This window comes from Somniosus microcephalus, chromosome 28, assembly GCF_052327205.1.
Source record: "Somniosus microcephalus isolate GS21.2 chromosome 28, FLI_Smic_1.0, whole genome shotgun sequence".
In the NCBI taxonomy this organism is placed as follows: domain Eukaryota; kingdom Metazoa; phylum Chordata; class Chondrichthyes; order Squaliformes; family Somniosidae; genus Somniosus; species Somniosus microcephalus.
The window spans coordinates 12959130-12975150 of NC_141014.1; the positions used below are offsets into that span (position 1 = coordinate 12959130).

A 16021-nucleotide genomic window follows, 5' to 3' on the forward strand; every position below is an offset into this window, starting at 1 on the left:
TTGTGTCCTGTACAAACTTTACTCTGGCTGTGCAGTTTGGGTTTGACTGATTACCTACCGTAGTATTCGGGCCACATGGGAAGAATGGGGTGAATCGATTCATTAGCCACCCAACAATGTGCATTTTAAATCCTAATCAAAGATTTTCTGTCTGCGGTGAGAATAATTTGCGCTGTAAATAATGATTTGGCGGTCACAAACTGACCCTTAAGTCTTATGATTTTCATTGCTTTGCCTAGAGCCCCAGTGGCCTAATGGATAAGGCACTGGCCTTCTAAGCCAGGGATTGTGGGTTCGAGTCCCATCTGGGGTGATGTACTTTTAAGATTGGCACCAAGGTATTGCCGTCAAGGCCCAGAATGTCAATGCAACCATCCAGAATAAACTCGTAAATGGTCAGGGCAGTGTTTGCAAGTTGATAGACATTCTGAAGGGATTTGTGAGGGCAGAGTAACCGAGAGGTACGCTGGAGGTGTTAATGTGGAGAAGTGTTGTGTGGCAGAAAGCACTGGTGAAGTTGGAGGCCACCATAAGATCCAGAAATGGACGTCGGCCCAGGAGAGTGAATTTCTGGTCCGGACCCGGACAGCAGCAAAATAAACCAGTGGGACAGTCACAGGCACAGCAGCGATGGGGGATGGGCTGCAAACTGGACAAAGTTACCTTCAAACTTAAGCAACTGAAAAGAAGATCAGAGTCACAGCAGCTGAATCTTACAGTGTCGTATTGATGGCAGAGAAGGCCAGGAATTGAGAATCAAATTTGAGCAAAGTTCCAGGGCTCACTAATGAAAGCAAAGGTCAGGCCGGGTCGGGGAATGGACAGTGGGCACGGTATCTCCCTTAGCATCTCCGCCTCGCTACCTCTCTCTCCTCCTTTAACTGTTCCTCCAAGCCTACCTCTTGGACCAAGGTTTAGGGCACCTGACCTAATCTCTCCTTATGTGGCTCGGTGTCAAATTTTGTTTGATAATGGCTCCTGTGAAGCACCTTGGGATATTTTACTAGGTTAAAGGTGCTATATAAATGCACGTTGTTGTTGTAGAGGGCTCTGGTATGGCGCGAGCAGTGACAGATATGATGGGTGAAAATAGCTCCTACCTGTGCTGAACTTTCGAAGACTCTGAAACTGAGGCAGATGTCACATTTCGGAGCGGTCAATTGTCCTCAGGCGGGTTTCATTGTGTATTCAGCCCCAGTGGCCTAATGGATAAGGCACTGGCTTTCTAAGCCAGGGATTGTGGGTTCAAGTCCCATCTGGGGTGATGTGTTTTTAATGATTGACACAATGGCGGTTTAGGTGGGGCAAGTGGTGGAAGGTGCTGCCAGGCGGGGAGGCTGCATTAAGGAGGATTGTATTATCACCTGTAGCCAAGATTCCATCAAGGCCGTAAGGTCAATGCAATCATCCACAATAAGGAGGGAGAGAGAAGACGGGCCAGTTAGCCTGACATCAGTCATCGGGAAAACTTTGGAATCCATTATTGAGGAAGTGGTAACAATGCACTTAGAAAATCATATGATTAGGTTTTTGTGAAAGGGAAATTGTGTTTAACAAATTTATTGGAGTATTTGGAGGATGTAACTAGCAGGGTAGATAAATGGGAATCAGTGGATGTTGTATATTTGGATTTCCAAAAGGCATTCAATAAGGTGCCACGTAAAAGGTTTTATTTTTATTTGTTCCTGGGACGTGGGCGTCACTGGCAAGGCCAGCATTTATTGCCCATCCCTAATTGCCCTTGAGAAGGTGGTGGTGAGCCGCTGCCCTGAGGAACTCCTGCAGTGATGTCCTGGGGCTGAGGTGATTGACCTCCAACAGCCACAACGCTACGCAAGATAAGGTATCCTGGGGTTGGGGTAATATATTAGCATGGATAGAGGAGTGGCTAACTGACAGAAAACAGCGGGTAGGGATAAACGGGTCATTTTCCGGTTGGCAGGCTGTAACTAGTGGGGTGCTTGGGCCTCAGCTATTTACAATCTATATTAATGACTTCGATGAAGGGACCGAGGACAATGTATCCAGATTTGCTGACGATACAAAGCTAGGTGGAAAAGTAAGCTGTGAGGAGGACACAAAGAGCCTGCAAAGGGATCTAGACAGATTAAGTGAGTGGGCAATAAGGAGGGAGATAGAGAATAATGTGAGGAAAGGTGAGGTTATTCACTTTGTTCGGAAGAATAGAAAAGCAGAATATTTTTTAAATGGTGAGAAACTATTAAATGTTGGTGTTCAGAGAGATTTAGGTGTCCTCGTACAGGAAACACAGACAGTTAGCATGCAGGTACAGCAAGCAATTAGGAAGGGAAATGGCATGTTGGCCTTTATTGCAAGGGTGTTGGAGCACAAGAGTAAGGAAGTCTTACTACAATTGTACAGGGCTTTGGTGAGACCACACCTGGAGTACTGCGCACAGTTTTAGTCTCCTTGTCTGAGAAAGGACATACATGCCTTAGAGGCAGTGCAATGAAGATTCACCAGATTGATTCCTGGGATGAGAGGACTGTCCTATAATGAGAGATTGTGTAGAATGGGCCTATACTCCCTGGAGTTCAGAAGAATGAAACATATAAGATTCAGAGTGGGATTGACAGGCTGGATGCTGAGAGGTTGTTTCCCCTGGGTTGAGTGTCTAGAACTAGGGGTCACAGTCTCTGGATAAGGGGTCGTGCATTTAAGACTGAGATGAGGAGGAATTTCTTCACTCAGACGGTTGTGAATCTTTGGAATTCTCTACTCCAAAGGGCTGTGGATGCTGAGTCGTGGAGTATATTCAAGGCTGAGATAGATAGATATTTGGACTCTAGGGGGAACAAGGGATATGGGGTCGGGCGGGAAAGTGGAGTTGAGGTCGAAGATCAGCCATGATCTTATTGAATGGCGGTGCAGGCGCGAAGGGCTGTATGGTCGACTCCTGCTCCTACTTCTTATGTTCTTATGGCGATGGACATTGAAGTCCACCTGATGGCATGAGAGTTCATGGGGTCAGGAGTCAGCGTTGAGGACTCCCAGGGCCACTCCCTCCTGTCTGTGTACCACTGGGCCTCCACCTCTGCTGGGTCTGTCCTGCTTGTGGGACGGGACATACCCAGGGATGGTGATGGAGGAGTCTGGGACCTTGGCTGATAGGTATGATCCTGTGTGGTTGCATTCTAGCCCAAGCTACAAGTTTAAAGTTACCTGGGCCCACTGACCATCCACCTCTTTGTTTACGTCAGTCAGCCCTGGAAATTTCCACGGAAATACCTCCATAAACCCTCTTGGTCACTCGGCCCTCCCAAATCCCTACTCCCGCTTCCTCGAATTGTCAATACACTTGTCCACAAGGCCCTTACCACCCTTGAGCTTATTGCGGATGGTCGCATTGACATCACAGCCTTGACGGAAACTTGGCTCACAAGTTACGATTAATGCAGCCTCCCCGCCTGGCTGTACTTTCCACCATTTGCCCTGTCTAATCCGCCATAGTGTCAATCATTAAAAACGCATCACCCCAGATGAGACTCAAACACATAATCCCTGGCTTCGGAGGCCAGTGCCTTATCCATTAGGCCACTGGAGCTAAATACAAACAGCACCCCACCTGAGGACAATTGACCGCTCTGAAATTCCTCACATTTCCCAAATCCTGGAAAGTTAAGCACTGAGGGAAGCTATTTTCACCCATCATATCTGCCGCTGCTCACGTGCCGTGCGAGAGCCATCTGCAGCAACAACTTGCATTTATATAGCGTCTGTAAAGTAGTAAAACGTCCCAAGGTGCTCACAGGGGCGATTATCAAAGAGAATTTGACACCGAGCCACATAAATAGATACTAGGACAGGTGACCCAAAGCTTATCATGGAATGGTTACAGCACAGAAGGAGGCCATTCGGCCCGTCGAGCCCGTGCCGGCTCTCTGCAATACCACTTCAGCTAGTCCCACTGTCTCTGCCCCTTCCCCGTAGCCCTGCAAATGTTTTTCCTGCAGGTACTTATCCAATTCCCCTTTGAAAGCCGTGATTGAATCTGCCTCCACCACCCTTCCAGGCAGTGCATTCCAGATCCTAACCACTCGCTGAGTAAAAAAGTTATTCCACACGTCGCCTTTGGTTCTTCTGCCAATCACCTTAAATCTGTGTTCTCTGGTTCTTGACCCTTCCGCCAATGGGAACAGTTTCTCTCTATCTACTCTGTCCAGACCCCTCATGATTTTGAATACCTCTATCAAATCTACTCTCAATCCTCTCTGCTCTAAGGAGAACAACCCCAGCTTCTCCAGTCTATCCACGTAACTAAAGTCCCTCATCCCTGGAATCATTCTCGTAAATCTTTTCTGCACTCTCTCTAAGGCCTTCACATCCTTCCTAAAGGTTCATCATAATTTCCACGATTTTCTACTCTATACCTCGGTGGCAGGACATATTGAGAGAGTGGTTAACAAAGCATATGGGATGTTGGGCTTCATAAATAGAGGTTTTAGGTTTTGAGTACAAAAGTAGAGAAGTTATGCTGAACTTTTATAAAGCGCTGGTTGGACCACAACTGGAGTATTGCATCCAGTTCTGGTCACCACAATTTAGGAAGGATGTGAAGGCCCTTGAGAGGGTGCAGAGGAGATTTACCAGAATGGTTCCTTGGATGGGGGATCTTAGCTACAAGGACAGGTTGGAGAAGCTGGATTTATTTTCATGAGAGCAAAGGAGGTTGAGGGGTGATTTGATAGAGGTGTACAAGATTATGACGGGTTTGGATAGGCTAGACGGGGAAAGGCTCTTCCCACTAGTTGATGGCACAAGGACTAGGGGACACAGATTTAAGGAATTGGGCAAGAGATACAGGGGGGATGTGAGACAAAACTTTTTTACACAGTGAATGGTGATGACCTGGAACTCGCTGCTGACGGAAGTGGCGGAAGTGGAGACACTCAATGTTTTCAAGGGGAGACTGGATAGGCACTTGAGGGAAATAAACTTGCAGGGCTATGGGAATAAAGCGAGGGAATGGGACTGACTGGATTGCTCTACAGAGAGCCGGCGCGGACTGGATGGGCTGAATGGCCTCCCTCTGTGCCGTTATGACTCTAAGGCCAAAAATTGGGTATAGCCCCGCTTGAGGCGTTAGAACTGGCGCTGCGCAAAGTTTATAGCCAGACGAAACTTATCGCTGCCTGGCGAGATATTGGGTTGCATCGCCCCCAAAGGGGATTGAGGCGCTAACTCAGACGTTGCACGGGGCTCCTAAGGCGCAAAAGTTCAGGCGCTACCCAATATCGTCGCGGACGGGCGCAGCGCAGGTGATCTCAATTACAGGAAACCACGAGACTTCCAGGCGCCGGCTGGCTCTTAAAGGGGTGGGTCAGTCAGCCTGAGCTGCTACATTCAATGCCCTGTAGGCCTCAGAATCGGCGCTCGCCCTTCTCTGGCGCAACAAACTTGGTCAGGATGGAGAAGGTGAGGCAGAGAGCAGAGTGCTTCAGCACTGAGGCCCTGGACCACTTGGTGTCTGCAGTTGAGCGCCGTCGAGATGTTCTGTATCCTGACAATGGCAAGAGGCCGAATCAAAAGGCTTACCGGCGATCTTGGAGGGAGGTTTCTCAGAGGGTCAACTCCAACAGCTTGGCGACCAGGACCCCTGTTCAGTGCAGGAAGAAATTCAACGACCTCACTCGGGTCGTTAGGGTGAGTGTTGGCTATGCAAACTTCTGATTCCCTCCATCTGCACCTAACTTCGAGGACCCTGTTGCCATGATGCCCCAATGGCCATCTGCCAGCAAGCACCCATGGCCCTTTCTGGGCACACACATGGACATTTCTCTCAAGGCCACATGTAAGGGCTCTTGCACCATGGGGGGCATGAGATGATCTCTCAAGGCCACATGTAAGGGCCCTTGCACCGTGGGGGGCATGAGATGATCTCTCAAGGCATCATGTAAGGGCTCTTGCACCATGGGGGGCATCAGATGATCTCTCAAGGCATCATGTAAGGGCTCTTGCACCATGGGGGGCATCAGATGATCTCTCAAGGCATCATGTTACAGAACTTCCCCTTCTTTCCCCTGCAGTCCAAGCTGGCGACGATGCAGAGGGAGCAGCGTCGAACCGGTGGCAGACCTCCACAAGTGGTCACTCTCACGGATCGCGAGGAGAGAGTGCACCAGATTCTTGGAGGACGTCTGTCTGGTCCTGTTACCACTGCAGCTGCCGACCCCATTCTCGACAGCGAGGGTAAGGCTCTCACCTTTTGCAACTGTCTCCTTCCACTTGGTCCCCCCGCCAGCATGCTTCCTCAGTGTGCCGCAATCTGCCATGCCTTTCCGCCAACCTGTCCTTTAGCTAAAGCCACTCTTCCACCTCCCTGCTTTCAGATGATGCATCACCAACTGGGGCTCCACGCCCTGAAGCTGCCAGTGCCAGTGCCTCCAGAGTTGAGGATCAGGAGGAAGCCGGATCATCCGCTCCAATCTCAGAGGAGCATACACATGTACAGACTGGGGATAGTAGTTCCCTGGAGGGGAGGCGGGGGGGGCTCTGAGGATCAGGCAGTTGACGGACCAAGCGGCATGCAGCAACGCAAGGGGGGTAGGCAAGTTCGGCCACCGTCTCCCCAGAGGGCAAGGCAGGTAGTGATGACGGCTGCACAGAGTGCAGAGGAGGTGTGTCGCCTGGCTGAAATGAGCACCCAGGCCCGGCTCAGGCACACTGAGCTGATGGCTGCAGTGGGGAGGATGCCTCAATCAATAGATTCACTGGCAAAGATTGTGTTGGACTTCGGGGCAACAATGGAGAGGACTCTTCAGGGCTTCGGGGCAACAATGGACAGGACTCTCCAGGGCTTCGGGGCAACAATGGACAGGACTCTCCAGGGCTTCGGGGCAACAATGGAGAGGTCTGTCGAGGGCTTTGCACCAACAATGGAGAGGACTGTCCAGGGCTTCGAGGCCGCTAGGGAAAGGACTGTTGAGGGCTTCGGACAATCCCTGGAAAGGTCTGTCCAGGGCTTGTCCGAGGCAGTGGAGCGGTCAGCACCGGCCTTGTCCGAAGCAATGGAAAGAACTGTCCAGGGCTTCTCCGAAGCACTGGCACCTGGCTCACAGGTCCTCACTGCTGCCACGCAGTCACTTGCCGGTCTCGTCCACACCCAGATTGAGGCAACGCGAACTCTCACTGCAGCCACCCTATCTGCATCAGCTAGGATCACCCCGGGCCCTTCCAGTCCCATACAAGGCCAGGAATCAGTGGAGCATGCGATTGTGGCGGATGAGCCGAGCTGGTCCCCTCAGAGAGCCAGTGTGTTGTCCGACAATGGTGCAGGTGTCCTCTCTCGGCAGGTGACCATTCCACATGCCAGCGCTGGCACGTCTGCAGTGCAGCTGCCACCACCTGCAGTGCACACTGCTTCCAGCCATGCTCAGATCAAGCATCCTGCGTCCGCACCCTCCAAGCCCAGAGGTCGGCCAGGCCGTCCCTCAGGGGCTTCTGTGCTTCCAGACAGTCAGCAGGCGTCCCCCAGCCTTCACCCCGCTGTTGTGTATGTACCTTTAAGGGAATAACTGGTCTCAGACTGCAGTACCGGCAGTGACCACCCCTGTATAAAAGGCCCTAGCAGGCTTCTGTAGTTTCAGTTTCCAGGTTGTCTCCATTCAGTAAAGACTTGTTATAATCAACTCCTGCAGTCCGTGTCTCAATTATACACGGACATAATACTGGCGACGAGTAAGAAACGAACTTACCTGCAACTCGGCAGCACCTCAGATGACATTATTGAAGGTCGAAGCCAGAAGAAAGAAAAAAAAAATAATCCAAAGAAACTCAAGAAACGGGCGTCGACCGTGGGCAACCGCCCTCCAAATCATCGAATTGAAAAGTGCAGGAGAGACTGTCGAGAGCCAGGCTTGGTCTCCAGTCTGTGGTTTCCCAGCTAATCGGGCTGGTGGCAGGTAGTGCACTGATCCTTCCTGGGCCGCAGCGGACTAGAGCTCGATCGGGTGGCTCTGCAACAGGGCCGGGCAGTGAGTCGGGAAGCAAAGAGAGAGAGAGAGGGTGGAGCACACAGGGCGCGGCCGGTGCTTCGCAGCCGGGCAGCGTTCGGACCTAAGAATAGGGAGGGAAGTGTCCCAGAGGGTCCGCTCCATGACGGGAACGGTTCTTCAATTAACGGAGCAAATATTGAAGCGCGATAGAAAAATAAAAATACCGCGGAGAGCGGCGTTGGCAGCAGCGGCAGTGGCGGGAAAGCGTGGGAGGCGCCATCTTAACTCGGCGGGGAAGAAGGAAAAGCATGGGAGGCGCCATTTTGATCCATCGGGGACGAAGGCAAAGCGCGGGAGGCGCCATCTTAGATTTTCAAGATGCCAAAGACTGGCGATATCACTGCCTTCGATAATGCAATAGAAAACTGGACCACGTATGTGGAAAGAGTCGAGGTATATTGCGAGGCAAACGAAATAGCCGATGAGAAAAAGGCATCGGTATTGCTAAATTTAATGGGCGCAAGAACGTACGGCCTATTGCAGAACCTGATTACTCCAGCTAAACCGAAGGCGAAGAGTTTTAACGAAATTGTTGCTATCCTACAGGAACACCTAAATCCTACACCGCTGCTGATAGCAGAAAGATTTAAATTCCACAGGAGAAATCAGCATAAAAATTAGAGCAATGCTGATTACCTTACGGAACTACGCAAGCTATCAAAGCACTGCCAGTTCATAGCAGGACTGGCAGATACCTTACGGGACAAATTTGTCTGTGGACTCCTGCGTGAACGAACCCAGAAGAGGTTACTCTCAGAGAAAGAGCTGACGCTAGATAAGGCTTTCAGCGTGGCAGTATCGTACGAAGCAGCAGCAAGGGGAGCTGCGGAAATACAACAAAAGCCACTGGAATACGGCACCCACGAAATGACACGGGGATTTGCAAAATGTTATCGCTGCGGCAGAACAAACCATGACCAGAAGGACTGCTGGTCCAAGGACAAAATATGCAGGCAATGCGGAAAGATGGGACACATTGCACGAGTTTGCAGGTCTGGGAAGAAGACCAATGACAACAAAAAGGCTACTAAGGAACCGTACAGGAAAGTACAAAAGATGATGGACAGTAGTTCCGAAGACCAGATGAGCGATAGTGAATCCGGGAACAAGAGACTAAGCTGTCTCAAACTTCACAACGTAATCGCAAAAGAGGATCACCGAACCATTTGGGTCGCCCTCACGATAGCAGGGTCCCAAGTCCAAATGGAATTGGATACAGGATCAGCTCTAACCATCATGAATCGACGAGACTACGAGCGGTTATTCTCACACATACCCTTGAGAGAGACATCCATTGTCTTGAGGACGTATACGGGGCAAAAAGTATACCCCAGAGGAAAAATAAGGGTGCCTGTCGAATACAACGGCAAGAAAATACAGAAATTGTATCTCTACATTCTGCAAGATGGTGGACCGCCGTTATTGGGACGTGAATGGATTAGAAAGATAAGTTTAGACTGGCACTCCATTCAGGCACTGACAGTGGCTGGTAAAAAGGATGACGACGTCACTCCTGGACGATTGTCAACAATCTTAGCTGACGCCAAAGAGGTATTTCAACAAGAACTGGGCACTCTTAAAGGCGTAACTGCCTCGATAAAAATAGAGGAGAATGCAATTCCCAAGTTTTTCAAAGCAAGACCGGTACCATATGCAATTTGCCCAGCCATCGAGGCAGAGCTGGAGAATCTGGAGAAGGCAGGCGTGTTATCTAAGGTAGACTGGAGCGAGTGGGCGACACCCATCATTCCTGTCATGAAGAAAACGTTAAACAATAAGTCTGAGGAGCCAAGGAAGGTTCGCATCTGTGGGGACTTCAAGGTGACGATGAACCCAGTCCTTCACACAGTACAATATCCTCTTCCAAGGATAGAAGATATCTTCGCCTCACTATCTGGAGGGAAGCGTTTTACAAAAATTGACCTAGCACAAGCATATTTGCAGATGGAGGTTGAAGAATCCTCTAGGAAGTATCTCACGATAAATACTCACAAAGGTCTTTACCAGTATAATCGACTGGTATTCGGAGTAGCATCAGCTCCGGCAATATGGCAAAGAGCGATGGAACAAGTCCTGCAAGGGATTCCGGGGACTCAGTATTGCTTGGACGACATCCTACTGACAGTTGAAGATGACAGTGAACACCTTGCCAACCTAGAGCAGGTGCTCACTAGACTACGGGAACATGGGCTACGAGCCAATCGCCCTAAGTGCGAGTTTTTTAAGAAACAGATATCGTATTGTGGCCACGTGATTGATGAAGAGGGGTTGCATAAGTCCCCTGACAAAATTGAAGCGGTAGTTAAGGCTCCAGCGCCTGAAAATGTGTCGCAACTGAGGTCATTCCTCGGATTGGTGAATTACTACCATAAGTTTTTGCCGAATTTGTCCACAATTCTGCATCCACTGAACGCCCTACTATGAACGGGAGTAGCATGGAAATGGAGCGATGAATGTAAGCAGGCCTTTCAGAAGAGTAAGGACCTAATCACTTCAAGAGAAGTATTGGCTCACTACAACCCATCACTACCAATAAGACTGGCGTGTGATGCGTCTCCCTGCGGCATTGGGGCGGTACTGTCACATAAATTCCTTGATGGTTCAGAGAGGCCGATAGCTTTTGCGTCACGCTCGTTAACTTCAGGCGAGCGTAACTACGCCCAGATTGACAGAGAGGCCCTCAGCCTGGTGTGGGGGGTGAAGAAGTTCAATCACTACCTGCACGGTCAGAAATTTACTCTACTAACTGATCATCAACCTCTCGTCTCCATTTTCAACCCTCAGAAGGGCGTACCGATAATGACGGCACAACGGCTACAGAGGTGGTCCCTTTTCCTAGGGGCACACCAATATGACATTGAGTACAAAGGAACTAAACAGCATGGGAATGCTGATGGATTGCCGTGCCTACTGTTGCCAACGGTGGAAGAAGAACTGGCAGTGGATCCAGTGGAGTTATTCCACTCGACCATAGTCGAATGTCTCCCTGTGACGAATGCAAACATAGAAAAGGAAACAGAAAATGGCCCGACACTCTCCTGGGTCTATGATTTAACGGTGAAGGGATGGCCAGCACATGGCGAACCACTGCTGCCAGCATTCTCGCCGAGAAGAGAACAGCTGTCAGTGTGCAGAGGAACCTTGATGTGTGGATCCAGAGTAGTAATTCCACCCAAATTGAAGGATAGAGTGCTCAATGAGCTTCATGAGGGTCATCTGGGAGGGGTATAAATGAAGAACTTAGCCAGAGCATTTGTGTGGTGGCTGGGAATCGATAGAGAAATCGAAGAGATGACCAAGAGCTGTACAGGATGCCAGAAGGTCCAAAACGCCCCACCACAAGCCCCTCTACATCCATGGGAGTGGCCCTCATCTCCATGGCAAAGGGTGCACATTGATTTTGCTGGTCCCTTTATGGACTCAATGTTTTTAATTGCGGTGGATGCACATTCAAAGTGGCCAGAGGTAATAAAAATGTCCTCAACCACCACAGAAAAAACTATCACAGTCTTACGAACCATATTCGCCAGGAATGGGCTGCCTGAACAGATTTGCTCTGACAATGGACCACAGTTTGTGTCTGAAGAGTTCCGGAGGTTCTTAAAGAACAATGGTGTTAAGCATTACACATCCGCCCCATATCATCCAGCCACTAATGGATTGGCCGAGAGGTTTGTTCAAACATTCAAGAAGGCTATCAAGGCAATGTGTAATGAAGATATACCCCTACAACACAAGGTGGATAACTTCTTGTATGCCTACCGGAATGCGACACATGTGGTTACCAACCAAACTCCAGCCATGATGTTCTTCAATCGAAGACTACGATGCCGCTTGGATTTGGTTAAGCCAAACGTCAGAAGAGATGTGGAGAACAGGAAGTTTCAGAATATGAATGAAAGGCCGAACAGGAGTTTTAAGATAGGTCAACCAGTTTTGGCCCAGGACTACCCCACAGAGAAATGGCAGCCAGGAACGATCTGTACACGGCAAGGACCTCTAATGTATACCGTGGACGTTGGAGAGAGCATTGTAAGACGCCATGCTGACCAGATTCTAGAGTCACTGGAAAACGCCAACTCCACACCACGATCTGATACACCTGGCGATGAAACCGAAGTACCAATTGCATCTACCGCAGAATCGGTGATATTGGAAGCAGACGAACCAAACAACGACATTGATCCCGACTCAACCTTGCCAGAAGAACCTGATATCCCAAAGAGGCGTTATCCAGACAGAATCAGGAAGCCACCTCAAAGACTGAACTTATAATTGCTTAACTTCAACCAATGTATCTAGCAACCGTAATTGTAATTAGTTATTATTTAGTTGTTAAATGAATGTTATGTACTGTTTATCTAAAAGGGGAGGAATTGTTGTGTATGTACCTATAAGGAAATAACTGGTCTCAGACTGCAGTACCGGCAGTGACCACCCCTGTATAAAAGGCCCTAGCAGGCTTCTGTAGTTTCAGTTTCCAGGTTGTCTCCATTCAGTAAAGACTTGTTATAATCAACTCCTGCAGCCCGTGTCTCAATTATACACGGACATAATACCCGCCACTGGGGTTCAATTACGTAGGAGCAGCAGGGTGGGAAGGGTCCGAGCGCGAAAGAGAAGTCGTTCTCCATCAAGGGGCCAGCAGTAGAGGGAGGTCCTGAGACATTTCTTTGGCCAAACTCAAGGAGACCCTCACCTGTTGGAATTGTTGGAAATAGTTTGTTCAGTTTTGCGGCTTTGCCGAAGAGTTTAGTGTTATTTTGTTTGTTATGGTTTCTGTTGACATGACGTTGTTTTGCTGTAATGAAAGACTTTTGTGCCAATAAAGAGAAGTTTAAATGTGCTATGGTGTACATGAATAATTACAGTGATGCTGGCCTTCAGATGCTTTCAAACATCCAAAGTGCGCAGCAGTTAGGACACTCATCATTCCGCCAGAGGGGCCTCGAGACGACTCCTCATGAGCCAGTGACGGATGGCCCTTCCACTTTCAGGAGCCCTTCCATCTTCCTCCTCCTGCTCCTCCTCCTCCTCATCCGCATGCTCCTCCTCCTCCTCCTCCTCCGCCTGCTTCTCCAGGGTCAGAGGGAAGGTGATGAATTGACGCCTTCTCCTATAAAGGGCAGCTGTAACTTGCCGGATGCAGCAGTGGACTGCAGCCTGGGAGATATTCGCAATGTCCCCAATGGCTCACTGAAAGGATCCGTTGCCATAAAAATTGAGGCCAACAGTCAGTTTAGCGGCCACCGACAGAGAGGTCATGCACCATTGACGCGGCTGCAGGTCCTCAGTAAGCAGGTGGCACAGCTCAGTAACAACGTCCATCCCGATTCAGAGCCTTCGCACACACTGCTCCTCCGACATGTCAAGGTATGACCCCTAAAGACCCTCGCAGCATACCCTCGGATTGGGCAACCTCCATTGCCCCTCCTCCTTCTGGCCAATCCCGGCCCTCTCTCCCGCCGTCTTTCTGCCCCTTCATAGTGTTCGGCCTGGAGCCCGTCGCCCTCCAAAGCATCTCCCATTCCGATGCCAGTTGGTCAGAAGGCTGTTAGGTCTAGTGCTCCAACTGCTACCGGACAGGTTTGAGGGTCCCAAGTACTGTAATGCTAAAATCCAAAAACTCTGCTCCACAGTAGCTCCCTAACTCTCTCCACCAACGATTGCAATGAACAGGCCAAGTGGCTGAAGCTTCTATACTAGAGCTGTCCCCTTTAAATAGCGCCCCCCGACTCCGAGAAGGGCCTGCTAACGCTCCCTCGAACTGTCACTAATAGCGCTAGGCGTTAAGGCTCCGGGCGCCACCCAATATCTGCTCAGGCGCCCCTAAAAGACGTTGCACGATGAAATGACGTCATTATGTGCTTGCGCTCGTGGGCGCGCGCAAAAACTTAGCGCAGGCGTTAAATGTATAGTCAATATGGGAGTTGTCGCTATCTTCATTGCGCCCGCCCCAACATTAGTCAACGCTCCAATTCTCAGTCTCTTAAGGCGCTAACCGCTGGCGCAAACAACCGAATTTCTAGGCCTATGACTCTACAACTCTATTCATGAAGCCCAGGATCCCGTAAGCTTTTTTAACTGCTTTCTCAACCTGCCCTGCCTCCTTCAATGATTTGTGTACATACACCCCTAGTTCTGTCTGTTCATGCACCCACTTTAGGATTGTACCCTTTAGTTTATATTTCCTCTCTTCATTCCTTCTTCCAAAATGTATCAGTTTTCTGCGTTAAATTTCATTTGTCACATGTCCGCCCATTCCACCAGCCTGTCTATGTCCTCTTGAAGTCTATCACTATCCTCCTCACTGTTCACTGCACTTCCAAGTTTTGCGTCATCTGCAAAGTTTGAAATTGTGTCCTGTACAAACTTTACTCTGGCTGTGCAGTTTGGGTTTGATTGATGACCTACCGTAGTGTTCGGGCCACATGGGAAGAATGGGGTGAATCGATTCAGTAGCCACCCAACAATGTGCATTTTAAATCCTAATCAAAGATTTTCTGTCTGCGGTGAGAATAATTTGCCCTGTAAATAATGATTTGGCGGTCACAAACTGACCTTTAAGTCTCATGATTTTCATTGCTTTGTATGCAGCCCCAGTGGCCTAATGGATAAGGCACTGGCCTTCTAAGCTGGGGATTGTGGGTTCGAGTCCCATCTGGGGTGATGTACTTTTAAGATTGGCACTATGGAAATTGCATTCAAGGCCCAGAATGTCAATGCAACCATCCAGAATAAACTCGTAGATGGTCAGGGCAGTGTTCGCAAGTTGATAGACATTCTGAAGGGATTTGTGAGGGCAGAGTAACCGAGAGGTACGCTGGAGGTGTTAATGTGGAGAAGTGTTGTGTGGCAGAAAGCACTGGTGAAGTTGGAGGCCCCCATAAGATCCAGAAATGGATGTCGGCCCAGGAGAGTGAATTTCTGGTCAGGACCCGGACAGCAGCAAAATAAACCAGTGGGACAGTCACAGACACAGCAGCAATGGGGGATGGGCTGCAAACTGGACAAAGTTACCTTCAAACTGCAGCAACTGAATAGAAGATCAGAGTCGCAGCAGCTGAGTATTGCAGTGTAGTATTGATGGCAGAGAAGGCCAGGAATTGGGAATCAAATTTGAGCAAAGTTCCAGGGCTCACTGATGAAAGCAAAGACCAGGCAGGGTCGGGGAATGGACAGTGGGCACGGTATCTCCCTAAACATCTCCGCCTCGCTACCTCTCTCTCCTCCTTTAAATGTTCCTCCAAACCTACCTCTTGGACCAAGGTTTAGGGCACCTGACCTAATCTCTCCTTATGTGGCTCGGTGTCAAATTTTGTTTGATAATCGCTCCTGTGAAGCACCTTGGGATATTTTACTAGGTTAAAGGTGCTATATAAATGCAAGTTGTTGTTGTAGAGGGCTCTGGTATGGCGCGAGCAGTGACAGATATGATGGGTGAAAATAGCTCCTATCTGTGCTTAACTTTCGAAGACTCTGAAACTGAGGCAGATGTCACATTTCGGAGCGGTCAATTGTCCTCAGGCGGGTTTCATTGTGTATTCAGCCCCAGTGGCCTAATGGATAAGGCACTGGTTTCCGAAACCAGGGATTGTGGGTTCGAGTCCCATCTGGGGTGATATATTTTTGGGAAGAAGTGGATCGATTAAATTGGGAACCGAAGGTTATGAAAATTAAAAAGATTTTGGGAAGATGGGAAAGAAGGTGGTTGAAAGTGCAAGGAAGAGCGACAGTGGTGTCTGCTCTCCTGCTGTCTAAGCTATGGTACTTATTGACGGTGGAGGATATTCCTGAGTGGGCAGAAAAGTCCATCCGAGAGGCTTGTGTGAGGTTTATATGGGAAGGGAAACCAGCCTTGGTGGCCTACAATACCATCATTGGACGGAGAAATCAGGGAGGGCTCAACTTCCCAGATATTGATTTGAAGAAAAAATTCTTTAGAATCAAATGGGTGAAGAGATTTCTTCAGAAGTCAAATTCAAGTTTTTGGAAGAGTTGTTTTG

At 49.3% G+C, this 16021-nt stretch overlaps 4 non-coding genes across 4 annotated transcripts; all 4 read left to right on the forward strand.

Annotated features, from left to right (window-relative positions):
• The first annotated feature begins 240 nt into the window (after nt 1–240).
• trnar-ucu (transfer RNA arginine (anticodon UCU)) lies at nt 241–313 on the forward strand. The gene has a single exon. It is a non-coding gene; the product is annotated as a tRNA-Arg (tRNA).
• Nucleotides 314–1191: 878 nt separating this feature from the next.
• trnar-ucu (transfer RNA arginine (anticodon UCU)) lies at nt 1192–1264 on the forward strand. Its single transcript has one exon. It is a non-coding gene; the product is annotated as a tRNA-Arg (tRNA).
• Nucleotides 1265–14611: 13347 nt separating this feature from the next.
• On the forward strand, nt 14612–14684 carry trnar-ucu (transfer RNA arginine (anticodon UCU)). Its single transcript has one exon. It is a non-coding gene; the product is annotated as a tRNA-Arg (tRNA).
• Nucleotides 14685–15563: 879 nt separating this feature from the next.
• Nucleotides 15564–15636, forward strand: trnar-ccg (transfer RNA arginine (anticodon CCG)). The gene has a single exon. It is a non-coding gene; the product is annotated as a tRNA-Arg (tRNA).
• The last annotated feature ends 385 nt before the right edge of the window (nt 15637–16021 follow it).